The sequence below is a fragment of the Lissotriton vulgaris genome, chromosome 8 (genome assembly GCF_964263255.1).
Source record: "Lissotriton vulgaris chromosome 8, aLisVul1.2, whole genome shotgun sequence".
In the NCBI taxonomy this organism is placed as follows: domain Eukaryota; kingdom Metazoa; phylum Chordata; class Amphibia; order Caudata; family Salamandridae; genus Lissotriton; species Lissotriton vulgaris.
Window position 1 is genome coordinate 596,532,920 of NC_141696.1, and position 14,592 is coordinate 596,547,511.

Sequence of the window (14,592 nt, forward strand, 5' to 3'; positions counted from 1 at the left end):
TATCCAGGAAGGATATGACTGTTGAACTGTCTATTTCAAAAACAATTTCTATTTCCGGCCATTTGGAGAAGTGATCAATGACCACTATGATGTACTTGATTCCTCCATCGTGTCCTTCAATTGGTCCAGCAATGTCCAGGCCTAATTTTTCCCAGGCCATTTGGGGAGGGTGGAGTGGAGAAAGGGACACTTTGGAAGTCTTGAGAGTTTTATCTGAATCACTGCATTCGACACAGTTTCTATGAGGATTTCAATTTGTTTGTCAATACCGGGCCACCAATAATAGGTTCTGACTCTTTGCTTTGTTTTGGTAATGCCAAGGTGACCAATGTGGCAAAGTTTCAGGATTTTGTCTCTGAGAGTGATGGGGGCTATGGCCTTTCCGACTCCATATAACACACCATTTTCCAAGCTGATTTCATTCCTTATTTCCCAATACACCTAAATGTTGTCCTGAAGATGGCGTTTCTCTGGCCAAGAAGTGTTGACAAATTTACATACGTCTTTTAACGTTGAATCCTGAGACATGTGATTCTCCCATTCTCCAGTAGAGATTCCCTCAAAATTCGTGTTGAAGAGTAGAGCCACTCTTTCATCATCCTCAGGAGTATTCATATTCTCATTATGTGACAGGGGTAATCTGCTGAGAAAATCAGCGACTTTGTTCTTGATACCTGGCCAATATTCTGCTGTGTAGTTGTAGTCCAATAATTTTATTGACATTTTACTTTGTCGTGGTGAGGCATTTTGCAAACCAGAAGCAGATAAGATTTTGATCAATGGCTTGCGGTCTGTGCGAAGATGTATATTGTATCCCCATATGTATGCTCTGAAGTGGTTGAGCGCCCATGAACAGGCAAGCATCTCACGTTCTATTACAGAGTACTTCTCCTCAGCAGGGGTGAGTGATCTGGATGCGAAAGTCACAACCCATTCCTGGTTTGAATTATCCTTCTGTGCTAACACCGCACCCAATCCTTTGTTGCTTGCGTTGGTTGTGACATAGATTTCTGCTTTGGGATCAAATCCCTTGAGGAATGGTGCTTCACCTATTTCTTTTTTGATCGTTTCAAAGGTGTTCTGACATTCTGGGGACCATTCAAATTTTGTTTTATTTTTCAGTAGTTGTCTTAGACTGTACATTTTTTCTGAAAAATTCCTTATGAATTTGGAGTAATACTCCGTTAATCCGAGAAAGGCTCTGATGTCCTCTTTACTGGATGGGCAGGGAGCATTAAGAATGGCATCTACTAAGCCTTGTTTTGGTTTGATGCCCTCGTGGCTAATGGTGTGCCCCAAATAAACCACTTTGTCCTGAGATATTTTACATTTATCTAGTTCGACAGTAAGACCATACATTTTGTGTTCGTTGTAGACTTGCTTTAAGCGCGTGTCATGTTCCAGTTGATTGCCGCCCATGACTAAAATATCGTCCTGGAAGAACCTGATGCCTGCAACGCCCTCCAAGATGGAAGTCATGACCCTTTGAAAAAGCGCTGCGGCAGAGGCTAACCCAAACGGTACCCTAGTGAAACGGTAACAACCAAAAGGGGTGATGAATGTGGTGTATTTCTTGCTGTCCACATGTAGGGGTATCTGGTGATACGCGGATTTCAAATCTATTATGGAGAAAATACACATATCATTAGTGGCATTAAACATTTCACAAATACGTGGTAGGGGATACTGGTCAACAATAATGTTTTTGTTAAGATCCCTAAGGTCAATGCACAGTCTAATTTTTTCACTGGGACGTTTGACCACAACTAAGGGAGAAACCCACTCCGCGGATTCAACCTCCTCAATTATTCCCTCTTTGACCAGTCTATTCAATTCTGTTTGAACATCACTCCTTACTGACACAGGTAAGTGTCTTACTTTGTGAATACATGGAACAGCTGAGTCTTTAAGTTCAATTTTGTGTTCAAAACTGTTAAGAAGACCAACTTTTCCAGAGAACACTTCAGGAAAATCTTTATGAAAGGTTTTCTTGCATGACTCATCAACTGACAAAACAGGGTCAGCGCTGTTTGGGTTGAGGATTATTCCCAGATCGGCTTGATCACTCCAGCCAAGTACAGACGGTCCTTTTTTTGCAATGAAGAGTTTACAACAAGCTTTCCTGTTCTTGAACTCGAATTCTAATTCACGTGTTCCTAGAAATTCGATGTTGTTGCCAGTGTAACTTCTGGCAATGATGTTCGACTTCTCTAGCGATGTTCCAATTTTATCAGTGAGCAATTGTTTCCATACATTCTCATTGATGATTGTGAAAGGGGAGCCAGAATCAGCCATTAAGTTTACAGTTACCCCTCCCAATTTCACATCGCACATAGGTTTCTTTTTTTTAGTGGGTGTAAGCTGCAATACATCATACTCAATGGAGAACACGTAGTTGATGCTATCTGAATCCGAGTACTCAGAATTTTCTTCTGAAGAGTCACTCTCATCCTGAATGTGTCTGACATGTCTGCTTTGCTTAAAGGATGCCCTATTGCAGGCCTTGGCGATGTGACCTGTCAAACCGCATGACAAGCATTCCTGATATCTTGCAGGGGGATCACTGACAGAATTTCGACCTCATAAATATCGACCTACAAGAATATCGAGTCAACAATATCGAGGGCAAAAACATCGACATCCTATCTACAACATGGTAAGTACAAAAATATCGAAAAAATAATATAGATGTAAAAAATATCGATGTTAAAAATATCGATTTTTTTTCTTTTAATATATAAATGTAAAATTAAGTATATAACACTATTAAATCAAATATTCATATTTAAAAGTATCTAATAATGTTTAAAATTAATAAATAATACATATATATTAATAATACATTAATTAAAGATATACAGTAAATATATAATATATATGTACTGAACAATAAGTATTAATAATTATTTTACTAATTTATAAATTAATAAAATATACTCTAAATTACTAATACATTTACAAACATAAAACAATAACATAAATAAAATGTAAGTAATATATAAAATAAAATAAACATTTAATTTTTTTACAATTAATTATATAACACGTTGGATAGCGTAAGGGTAAAAATTACTATTCCTACTCCAGAGAGTGCAACAGTAGAGAAAGCGTTTGATAGCGTAGGGGTAAAATTACTATTCCCACTCCAGAGAGTGCAACAGTAGGGAAAGCGTTGGATAGCGTAGGAGTAAAAATTACTATTCCCACTCCAGAGAGTGCAACAGTAGGGAAAGCGTTGGATAGCGTAGGGGTAAAAATTACTATTCCCACTCCAGAGAGTGCAACAGTAGGGAAAGCGTTGGATTGCGTAGGGGTACAAATTACTATTCCCACTCCAGAGAGTGCAACAGTAGGGAAAGCGTTGGATAGCGTACGGGTAAAAATTACTATTCCCACTCCAGAGAGTGCAACAGTAGGGAAAGCGTTGGATAGCGTAGGGGTAAAAATTACTATTCCCACTCCAGAGAGTGCAACAGTAGGGAAAGCGCTGGATAGCGTAGGGGTAAAAATTACTATTCCCACTCCAGAGAGTGCAACAGTAGGGAAAGCGTTGGATAGCGTAGGAGTAAAAATTACTATTCCCACTCCAGAGAGTGCAACAGTAGGGAAAGCATTGGATAGCGTAGGGGTAAAAATTACTATTCCCACTCCAGAGAGTGCAACAGTAGGGAAAACATTGGATAGCGTAGGGGTAAAAATTACTATTCCCAATCCAGACAGTGCAACAGTAGGGAAAACGTTGGATAGCGTAGGTGTAAAAATTACTATTCCCACTCCAGAGAGTGCAACAGTAGGGAAAGCATTGGATAGCGTAGGGGTAAAAATTACTATTCCCACTCCAGAGAGTGCAACAGTAGGGAAAGCATTGGATAGCGTAGGGGTAAAAATTACTATTCCCACTCCAAAGAGTGCAACAGTAGGGAAAGCATTGGATAGCGTAGGGGTAAAAATTACTATTCCCACTCCAGAGAGTGCAACAGTAGGGAAAGCATTGGATAGCGTAGGGGTAAAAATTACTATTCCCACTCCAGAGAGTGCAACAGTAGGGAAAGCGTTGGATAGCGTAGGGGTAAAAATTACTATTCCCACTCCAGAGAGTGCAACAGTAGGGAAATCGTTGGATAGCGTAGGGGTAAAAATTACTATTCCCACTCCAGAGAGTGCAACAGTAGGGAAAGCATTGGATAGTGTAGGGGTAAAAATTACTATTCCCACTCCAGAGAGTGCAACAGTAGGGAAAGTGTTGGATAGCGTAGGGGTACAAATTACTATTCCCACTCCAGAGAGTGCAACAGTAGGGAAAGCGTTGGATAGCGTAGGGGTAAAAAATACTATTCCAACTCCGGAGAGTGCAACAGTAGGGAAAGTGTTGGATAGTATAAGGGTTAAAATAACATACTTATAAATAAACGATTTTTGTAATTATAAAAAAATAAACTATTAAATAAATATAAACCATATACAATACCTATACTTAATTATAAAACACATGCTTAGCAAAATATATTTTACCTAAAATAATTTTAAAATAATACCATTTCATAATATTTTATTACCAATTAATAATTAATTAACAATTATATTATTAACAATACAATTAGTTTTAATACATTATTAATTAATTAAATTTTCTTTACTTCCCACCATATTTCCCTATAAAACGACTACCAACAACAGAACATATTTATCCATTTATGAATTAATGAAAAATAATTAGCAAATAATTAAAATTAATTATCTATTAATTGAAATTAATTACCAATTAATTAAATTTATTTTATAATTCCTACTAGTTATTAAATAATTAACCATAATTAAAGTACTCCCCACCCTATTCCCCTATAAACCCACATCCCGCTACAGAAAATATATATCAATTAATCAATTAATTTTTTTTCTCCAATTAATTAATAATAATTAGCAATTAATTATAATTAATTAATTAATCCTACTAATTATTAATCAAATTACCATATTTAAATTACTTCCCACCCTATTCCCCTATAAACCCACAACCCGCTACAGAACATATATATCAATTAATAAATTAATTATAATTATTTTCCTATTATTTTCAAATAATTACCAATTAATTATAATGTATTAATAAATCCACTAATTAATAATCAATTTACCATAATTAAATTACTTCCCACCCTATTCCCCTATAAACCCACAACCCGCTCCGGTACTAAAACATACAATTTTCTTATAAATTAATTTATTATTATATAAAATTAATACACATATAATAGTAATTATTTTAAATACTTAAGTTAAACATATAACACATACATAATAAAAAACTATAAAATAATACAAATATCGATATTAGTGTCATCGAAATTAGTAACATCGATATATATGCTATTGATATTACTAACTTCGATATTACTTACATCGATATTAAGAATTTCGATATTACTTACCTTGGGTCGATATTCTGTCCTACGATATTCTTGACTTCGATATTATGCTCCTCCGATATTTCAGACTCGATATTATGGTAGGTCGATATTTCCTACTCGATATTTTGACTGTGTACCCTTGCAGGGCACTTTCTGGAATCTGCTAATGGCTAGGAGAACCACATCAATAGCATTTGAGTTCAGGTGGATTTTTGTATTTACTGCTGTGACTTTTTTCACTTTTGTGCCTAGATTTGTAAGGTTCACTTTTCTTATGATACTCATGCACAACTTCTTTATTGCTGACCTTTTGTCTTAGTTTGTTTGCGTTAGAAGAATGAATTGCTTTAACTACAATTGGCTCATCTAAAACTGCTTTGGCACATCTGCCTGTAAGTTCAGCTTTTTTAACTAGAGCAACAACTTCTTTTAAGGAAGATTCTCCATTAACCCATAGTTTGTCTTGGATGTTGGGGTTACTCGCATGCATGATGATTTGATCACGGACAAATTCTTCTTGCAATTGACCAAATCTACAGGTTAAAGCCAGGTTGTTCAAGGCCGCAACATAATCATCAATGCTCTCATCTTTGCCCTGTTTTCTTCTTGAAAATTTATACCGGTCAACAGCAACACAAACAATAGGTGAAAAATGAGCATCCAAGTCATCTAATGCATGTTGATAAACATCATTTCCTTCTCTTGCTTTTTTTCAATGTTATTATAGGTCTTGACACCCCCGGGACCTAAGCAGTACAATAATACTTTTTTTTTCTTTTCAGCAGTGAAATCCTCATCTTCAACAGTTTCTATGTAATTAGTGAAATACTGTTTCCACTCCTTCCATGGCATACAAGGAGCACCTTTAAGAGGTAGGAAGGCTTGGGGTTGCGCAAGATTTAACGAACTGAGGGCACACATTGTGAATGAGTTGAAGAAGGAAGACAAACAAGGTTCAGGTTTGAAAGCGCAAGCGGAATTCTACGTTACAGTTGTTCCTGGGGTGTTAACACATGCCACTTGCCTTTGAAGAGTTAATTCAAGAATTTGAAATGTACTGAAACATGAATGAATGTCAAATTGCCCAAATGTAAGTTTCAGTTAAAACAGGAATGTTTCACAGGCTGGGGGTATCAGTTTTGTCAACACAGTGGTACAAACTTGTGTAAAAAGGAAGGTTGTTTGTATCTAAATCTATTTCAAATACACGTTTGCGTGAGAAGAAAATATATCCATTTGAATTACATAGGTGTGCACATCACCATGTGTGTGCCTGGTCAAAAACGATGGTATGCGATCTCCGAAGGAAATTGTCACAAGATGGCGCCAGACGCTGCGTTCCAGTGACGTGGAACATGCAGGAGCATGCGCAGGAGGACCAGGCTGACAGGAAATTGACGCGCGAAGGCAGCTGACTGGAAATGTCGCTGCGCGCCTCACAGAACGCCAGACTCCCTCATGCAACCAAATGCTCACGAAGAAATTGACACTGCGTGTCTCAAAAGTCACAGGCGCTGCTGCCGGAACCACAACACACGTGCCGTGCAAAGCGTGCTCAGGCACCCACACTTGTCCGACTTGGCCCTTACCAGCGGAACGGCCGTTAGAGATCGCTCTCGCTTAGCACTCTTCACACGACCTCGGGGCAAGGTTCACTGACGGGTCGTCATCCACGGCCAATACTGGAAGGCAACAGTGCAATTCAACGCGGAGGACAGCAGACCCACAAGGAGAAGCAGTGTATGGCAACGCAGATGCTCTGATCTCCGGTGTCTTAGCAGGGAAGTCATGAAGGCGCCCACATCTCGTTCAGGGTGTCCCGATGAGCACTTCGCGGAACCCAGGTAGGAAGGCTGGTTTCCGTATGCCAAGAGAACGTTCCGACTTTAGTAGAAATCAATTAATCTGTGGTGAGGGGCTGTAGGTTTACCTCGTCGCCACTGTTGAAAGTAGAATACTGGACGCAGGAAGTTTGAACTGCGATTAAGTTTATTCATATAACAGCCCCACACCAGGTCAGTGCATGGTCAGGAAGATTATCATTCTAGTGACAGTTAGGCAGTTCCTTGGAATGGGGAGAAGAGGTGGAACGTTGGGGAACCAATGGGAAGGAGAGAGGTGACAAAGGGGGCTCTCGCGTCAGAGAGGTAACCAGGGCACAGGGGAGGACAGGGTTAAGAAATAACAATTGCCGGCGGCGGACGGCCTGGGCTTCTCGGCGGCGGGGCGCGTCTCAGCCGCCATACTGATAAAGAGCTCGGCGCTTCGAAGTGTCCCGAGTGATTCAGCTGCTCCCCGCTACCTCCTGAATTTGACATACGGCGCCAACCGCACACGCGCGCCAGCCATTCTACCTCGCTGGGACTGGGGCACCTGAGTCTCCCAGTGTCACTAACGCTGGCCCCGCTGCCATTGACATCCTGAGCACCAGCGCCTGGTCTGACTCTCACCTGCAGCCCCCGCTGGAGTGTGAAAGGGCCTTAATTCTTTGACAGCGCGGCCCCGCTCCACTGTAAGACTGTGAGCTGTTGAGTCCCCTGGATTGGCACCATTTTGTGATAGAGCGTTGCCAGTCGCCATATTGTGGAGTGAGGAGCTGGGGAAATCGTTCAGCGAAGCTGTCACACCTGCTTTTATTGTGGCCAGGGGGAACTATTCCTGGATGTGAAATAGGTTTAGGAGGGAAGGCTCCTGATACAGCGTCATCCTGTGAATAGTACCCCGACTTTCCCCCCAAAACAAACCGGACATCTGAATGGGGCTTGCTCTGTGGATGACTGCTATTGCACCATTGCGCTAAAGCTCTGGGAAATTGCTGTATTTGTCGCACATATGTTTAGTGCTCTGGAGTTATCCCTGTGGCTGCCTGCTTAATTTGCAAACTTTGCCCTGACAATAGCCTTTGAGCCCCTCTGTGTTGTGCGGTCTGGATTGTGGCTGGCAGCCTGAGATGGCTGCGATCTGCTGGCTGTGAACCATTACGCCACCTTGCACTGGTGCTTCATTTGTTTTTATTTGTTGAGGGCGCTGTTGGGCCACCCCGCTGGGGGACGGAGTGTGCACAGGCAAAGGGCACACACAACCTAGCTACACCCTTGCGTCATCATGGGAAAACCAGATACCAGGCAACTGGAGTTGAACTTTGAGGCTGCGAAGCGAGGTGCCCGGAACTTGCAGGATGACCAGGACCTCGACAGGAGAGACGAGGCCCAGGGGGGTGCTACCACACAGGCTGCTGATGTGCAGAGTATCCTGCAGGAGGTCAGACAGGGGTTCACCACCATTGTGGACAAGGTGGATAGAATGCTGTCACGTATGGACGCCATTGCACATAAGCTGGAGGGGAATGAGAATCATATAAAGGAAACAAAGTGGCGCATCTTGGACACCGAGGATACAACATCCAGAAATACAACTCAGCTTGCCCACATGGATAAACTCCTGAAACTTATTGCTGCAAAGAACAAGGATTTAGAAGCGCGCAGCAGGCGCAATAATATTCGCATACTAGGAATTCCTGAATCGACCAACACTGGAAAAATGGAAGAATACGTCGAGAAACTGTTGTTGTCTGCAATCGGAGCTGAGGCCTTCTCCAGTCAGTTCATTGTAGAACGTGCCCATCGATCCCTCGGGGTACGTCCGCCACCCGGTACCACTCCATGTCCCATAATAGCGAGACTTTTGAATTATAGGCACCGGGACGTGGCCCTACAAGCCTCGAGAGTAACAGACCATGTTGTATGATGGGAACACAATCTCCATCTCCCCTGATTTTATACCTATAGTCCAGGAAGAGAGGCGCAAGTTTATGGACTTCAAAAATAAGCTGCGAAAGGGGCAAACTGACTATGAGCTATTATACCCGGCGCGTCTCAGGGTTACTCATCGGGGCCAGCAACGGTTTTTCAACAAGCCGCAACAGGTGGAGGAATTCCTCAAGAACGTAAGGTGCACAAATCGCAATGACGGAGGCATGGTGGCATCACAACAGTCTTCGTCGATGGGAGCAGAAGATGATTCACAATGATACAGTCCTCGCTGCTTGTTGCCACACTAACTATGACTCGAGACACAATGATTGTTTGGTAGTAGGTCCTACTTCAAGGGACACACAAACTATTTGGATAATGGGCCATTTTGAGCTATTTCTACTGTGCACCGGGCACCCTCTGTCCTCAAGAGCCCGGCTGTACCATCTGTGGTGGGCTCTATGGGCGATAGGTATCCGTGTTGACGCCTAGAGATGGCCCCCAATGGGCATTCCCCCGGGATTTTCCACTGCATACTACTTGCAGGGACTACTTCAGTGGGTGGGGGTGGGAGAACAGGGGGTATGTTTTGTTCTTTGTATGACACTCACACATCAGGAGTCTATCCTCTATAGGTCAGTGAGGACAACAGGCGAGTTAGTAGTTGAGCATCCACAGAGATCTAAGAAATTACCCTTTGCTAGAGTACACTGTTTGAACTGCATTTTTTGGATACAGTGCAGGTTGATGGCAGATGTCCAGAAGTATGGGGCCGATTACGATGGCGGGAAATCTGCGACCGCCGTGCCGGCGGTGAGGACCGCTGGCCCGGCGGTCGCGGATTTCCCGTCATCACCCTTAGAATTCCCACCGCCAAATTAGGATGGCGGTGGGAAGGGGAAAGGTACATTGGTGGACGGAAAGCCCGTCCGCCGTGGTCCCACAAGGCGGCCTTTTCCGCCTTCCTTGCGGGACCAGGTACAATGGGTCTATGGAGGTGGTGCTGTGCAGGCACCGCCGTGGGCATTAGGATGCCTGTCTTTTGCAGTGGAGTTCCCGCCGCTCAAAGACAGGCAGCAAATGCTGTCAGGGGCCTGTTGCAGGCCCCCTGGTGGCGTGGGTTTCTGCAAGTGGGGGGTACCTATGTTACCCCCCTACATTTGTATGTACAAGGTGGCAGGCACCGCACAGTGCCTGCCATGTTGTACATGCAAATGTAAAACATGTATGTTTCCACCCGCCACAATTTAAACATACAGGGTGCGGCCGCCTGTGTGGCGGGCGCATCCTAATTCATTTTGCGGGACCGCCGCACCTAAGGCGGGCAGTCCCTTTTCCACGAGTGATGGCATCGTAATCGGCCCCTATGACTGATATAGATTCTGAGAAACTGAATGCTATCACATGGAATGTTAGGGGCTTGGGAGACCCGAGGAAGAAAAGACATATATTATCATATTTGGAAAGGCATCGGGCGCACATAGCTATGTTACAGGAAACGCATTTCACTCCTCAGAAACCAAACAACTTTGCAAGCAAATGGGCGGCGCACAGAATCTTTTCCTCTTATTCCTCTTATGCGAGGGGAATGGTGATCCTTATTAAAAGACAGGTGCCCTCCCACCTAGTGGGAGCCACCTGGGACTCGCAGGGTCGTTACGTCTTGGCATGGGGGCGGCTGAGGTCTGTTTCTGTCACTCTAGCCTGTTGTTGTGGGCCAAATGTAGATGACCTGGACTTTTACACCTCACTATGGGCCAACATATTTGATGTAGGCTCCAGTCACATTATTTGGGGTGGAGATTTTAATGTTACGTATAACCCAAGCTTGGATAGGTCACACCCTGCCCCTCATCACTATACCAAAGCACGTACAATTATACATGACACTATAACCACCTATCAACTGATTGATGCTTGGAGACATGCCCAGCCACACGCACATGAGGGAACGCATTACACAGCACAGGCAGCGTCATGGGCGCAACTAGATTATTGGTTTTTGTCCCGAGGGTTGGGCCCTGCAATATTCTGAGTACAGCACCTGGCCAGAACGTACTCGGACCACACCCTGGTAAAACGCATGCTGTCCTTCTCGGAATTTGACACACCGCACAGCATTTGGCGACTTCATGCTCCTATTTTGCTAGACACGGTCTTTCAGGAAGAGCAGTGGGAAGAAGTACAGGATTTTCTCGCGCGAAATAAAGGGTAGGTGGACAGTGTAGGAACCATTTGGGAGGCATTCAAGGTCACACTTAAAGACATAACTAACTCGGATTACTGACAGAATATCGACCTACAAAATAGCGACCTACAGAAATATCGACGCAGGAAGATTGAAGGCAAGAATATCGACATCCTATCTACAACATGGTAAGTACAAAAATATTGAAGCAAAAATATCGATGTTAAAAATATCGTAGTTAAAAATATAGTTTTTTTTAGTTAATAAAAGAAGTGTAAAATAAAGTAAATAATACTCATAAATAGGATAAACAGTTAAAAATATCTAATAATGTTTAAAATTATTAAATACTACATCTACAATAATAAAACATGAATTAAACATATACATAAAATGTATAATATACACTTACTTAACAATAGGTTTTAATAATTATTTTAATATTTTATAAATTAATACAAAATATAAATTACAAATTCATCTACAGACAAAAAACAATAACATAAATAAAAAGTTAATAATTATGTTTAATAAATTAAAAAAATTAAACATATTTTCAATATGTTTAAAATTAATTATATACACTACATTATCTAAAATAATACAAAAAATATTAAATAGCTAAATAATAAAACTACTATTCAAAGTCCCAAAAAAACAACAGTAATAAAAATGCTGGATAGCGTAGAACTTAAAATTACTATTCCCACTCCAGACAGTAGGGAAAGCGTTGGATAGCGTAGGGGTAAAAATGTATATTCCAACTCCAGAGAATGCAACAGTAGGGAAAGCGTTGGATAGCGTAGGGATAAAAAATACTATTCCTATTCATGTTCAGGTGCCACAAGCAGTGCGCAGAATTGTACCGAGGCCGCGCCCTACTAACGGAAGGTGCGGCTGTTACCCGGACGTGCCGACGGGCAGGTGTGGTGAGTGTGAGGTGGGCGGAGACTGGCGGAGGCCGTGCAGCTGGGTTGCTGCGAGCTGTGCGGTCAGGGAGCCGGGAGCCGGGAGCTGGGAGCCGATTGAGGTCCGGATCGGGTCGGGGACTCCAGCAGAGCGGTGGTGTGCCGGTAAGTCGGCTAATTGCGTGTGGGAGGGAGTGAGGGTGCGGAGAGGCGCCCCACCACTGTTAGCTGTGGTAGGGCTGGGCTGGGCTGGATAACCGGCAGTAGGAGCTGCTAACAAACGCGATACAAGCCCTCCCCCTCTGCCCTGAACCGCACGCACGTCGCGTAGAGCCACTGCCTGCCTGCTGCTGAGAGATCCCCAACCCTGTACACCCTGTACAACCACCCAGGTACCTCCCAGGTCTCTCTTGTGTTGCTCATGAGTTACTCCAGAAGGCCGCCCGGCGAGCAAGCTTCCCCTGCAGCGCCCTGTGTCGGTTTTCCCGCGCAACCTCACCTACTAGCCTGGCTGTCGGCCGTGTGAGGTATCTGGCCGCCCTTTTCAGCTCTGGGGCTGCTCCCCACGCCCTCCTTCCTCCCCCGAGCCTGCCCAGTGACAGCCAGCCAAGCTGCGAGCCCAGCAAGCTCAGGATACTAACAAGCTGAGTCGGTCTGACACACACCAACTTCCCATCTGTATTCAGACTCCGAGCCCAGTTTTGAGCCCAGTCTTGAGGTGTGTGGCTTGGCGGGCGGCCGTGGGTTAGGCGGAAGGGGCTGGTTAGGGAGCAAAGGGCGTGGGGGTGCCACATCCAAAGGTACCTTTAAGCGCAGACAAAGCACCTGTGCGCGCCCAGTGAAGGGCCACAGTGCCACTTAAATAGCTACCCATCATCTAGCTGGGCAGCCACCGAAGACCAGATCAACCAAAACGGAAGTTAGTGGAGAACAGATGCGGAGAACATAAAAGAACAAAAAGGAAAGGAACAAAAAGGAAAGGAATACTGCACTACCAATCATAGCGGACCCGGACGGAGAGATCTGTACCAGTTGAACTGGCAGTACCCTCAGACTGAACACATTGACCAGACCCGCCAGAGCTCCAAGGCTACTAAATCCCTTCCAACTCCTCAACAGCAGAGCCATTGCATAGCTATCGGAGACTTAAGGCTATAGCAACCCCCTTTTTTGTACTATTTTGGACTACTTTTAGGCTCCTATCAGCCTTGGTAGCTTACCCTATCTCCATTTAATTGAGGCAATGAGATCGGGGAAAGTAAGAAGGACCCCAGCGGCACCCAAACGGAGGATTACAAAACAACCGGCACCCAAAGAGAAACCCCATCCGGGTAGCCATTCAACCCTCCTGGGTCCCGAGGAAATAGTGACAGCGGTAAAAGCTTCTCCAACCAGTTGCTGCCACTCAAGTCAGAAAGGCAAGAGTTCAGACATGCCAAAAACCATGAAGCACTCAAACCTGTTGTCCTACTTTAAGAAAACACCAACCACGTTGGATACGCATCCACAGTCCCAGCCCCAGGACGCAGCAAGGCTTGGTGCTCCGGACCAACCGGCCGAAATAAGCGTGCCTCATTCACAACTGTTATCCCCATTACAGTGGTCAATGAAATCCAAAAAGTCTGCCCAACCCCCGGGAGAGTATATCTTTGGATCAACTTTCAACGATTCTATCTCGGCTTGGCCAGGGGATGTAAGCCCTAAACAAAACCCTGCAGTCATTTTTCAACCACAGTTGCAATTAGGACAGCAACTTTTATCCGCTGGAACAGACAAGCAAGGAGTATGCCCGCTCCAGTCTTCCCCGGTGGACCTGCAACCTAACCCAAGTTCCTTTTCAGATCACAAACAGAGGCCAGAGTCCCCTGCACTTACCTCTCAACAAGAGCACGCCCCGTCAAATGAACCTACAATGGTTCCCCACTGCCAATCAACTCTTGCACAAATTCATGTGCAAAATCCCCATGTGCGCAATATCACTCTCCAAACGTCCCATTCACCCCAAGTCATAAACACACTAAATCAGCTCCTGGTCACGCTAAGTCCCCAGCGCATAGACAACATTGTGTCAAGCCCTCAGCACACTGTATTCTCACCACCAGCAGCAAAAATATCATCCCCTCGAGAAACAGCCAAGAAAACCGATCCGAACGACCAGCTCTTAGCGGATCTGTCATTCTTTTTCAAAAACACCCAAAACTCCCCCAATCATACGCCAAACATTAACTCTAACAAAGATGACCTAACAGTAACCGGAGTCTGGCCACAACTCCTCCTAACGTTTCAACAAACAGTTAACGCACTAAATTATCATTCGGACAAACTGGACGTGCAGG

At 43.9% G+C, this 14,592-nt stretch overlaps 1 protein-coding gene across 1 annotated transcript in view; it reads left to right on the forward strand.

Moving 5' to 3' along the window:
• Nucleotides 1-1,489: 1,489 nt before the first annotated feature.
• The window catches only part of LOC147697771 (uncharacterized), a 36,595-nt gene continuing 23,492 nt past the window's right edge, over nt 1,490-14,592 (forward strand). The window contains exons 1-2 of the mRNA XM_086933338.1: nt 1,490-1,536; nt 6,191-6,280. The gene's annotated coding sequence lies outside the window, so the exon portion shown is untranslated. The remainder of the gene's footprint in view (nt 1,537-6,190; nt 6,281-14,592) is intronic.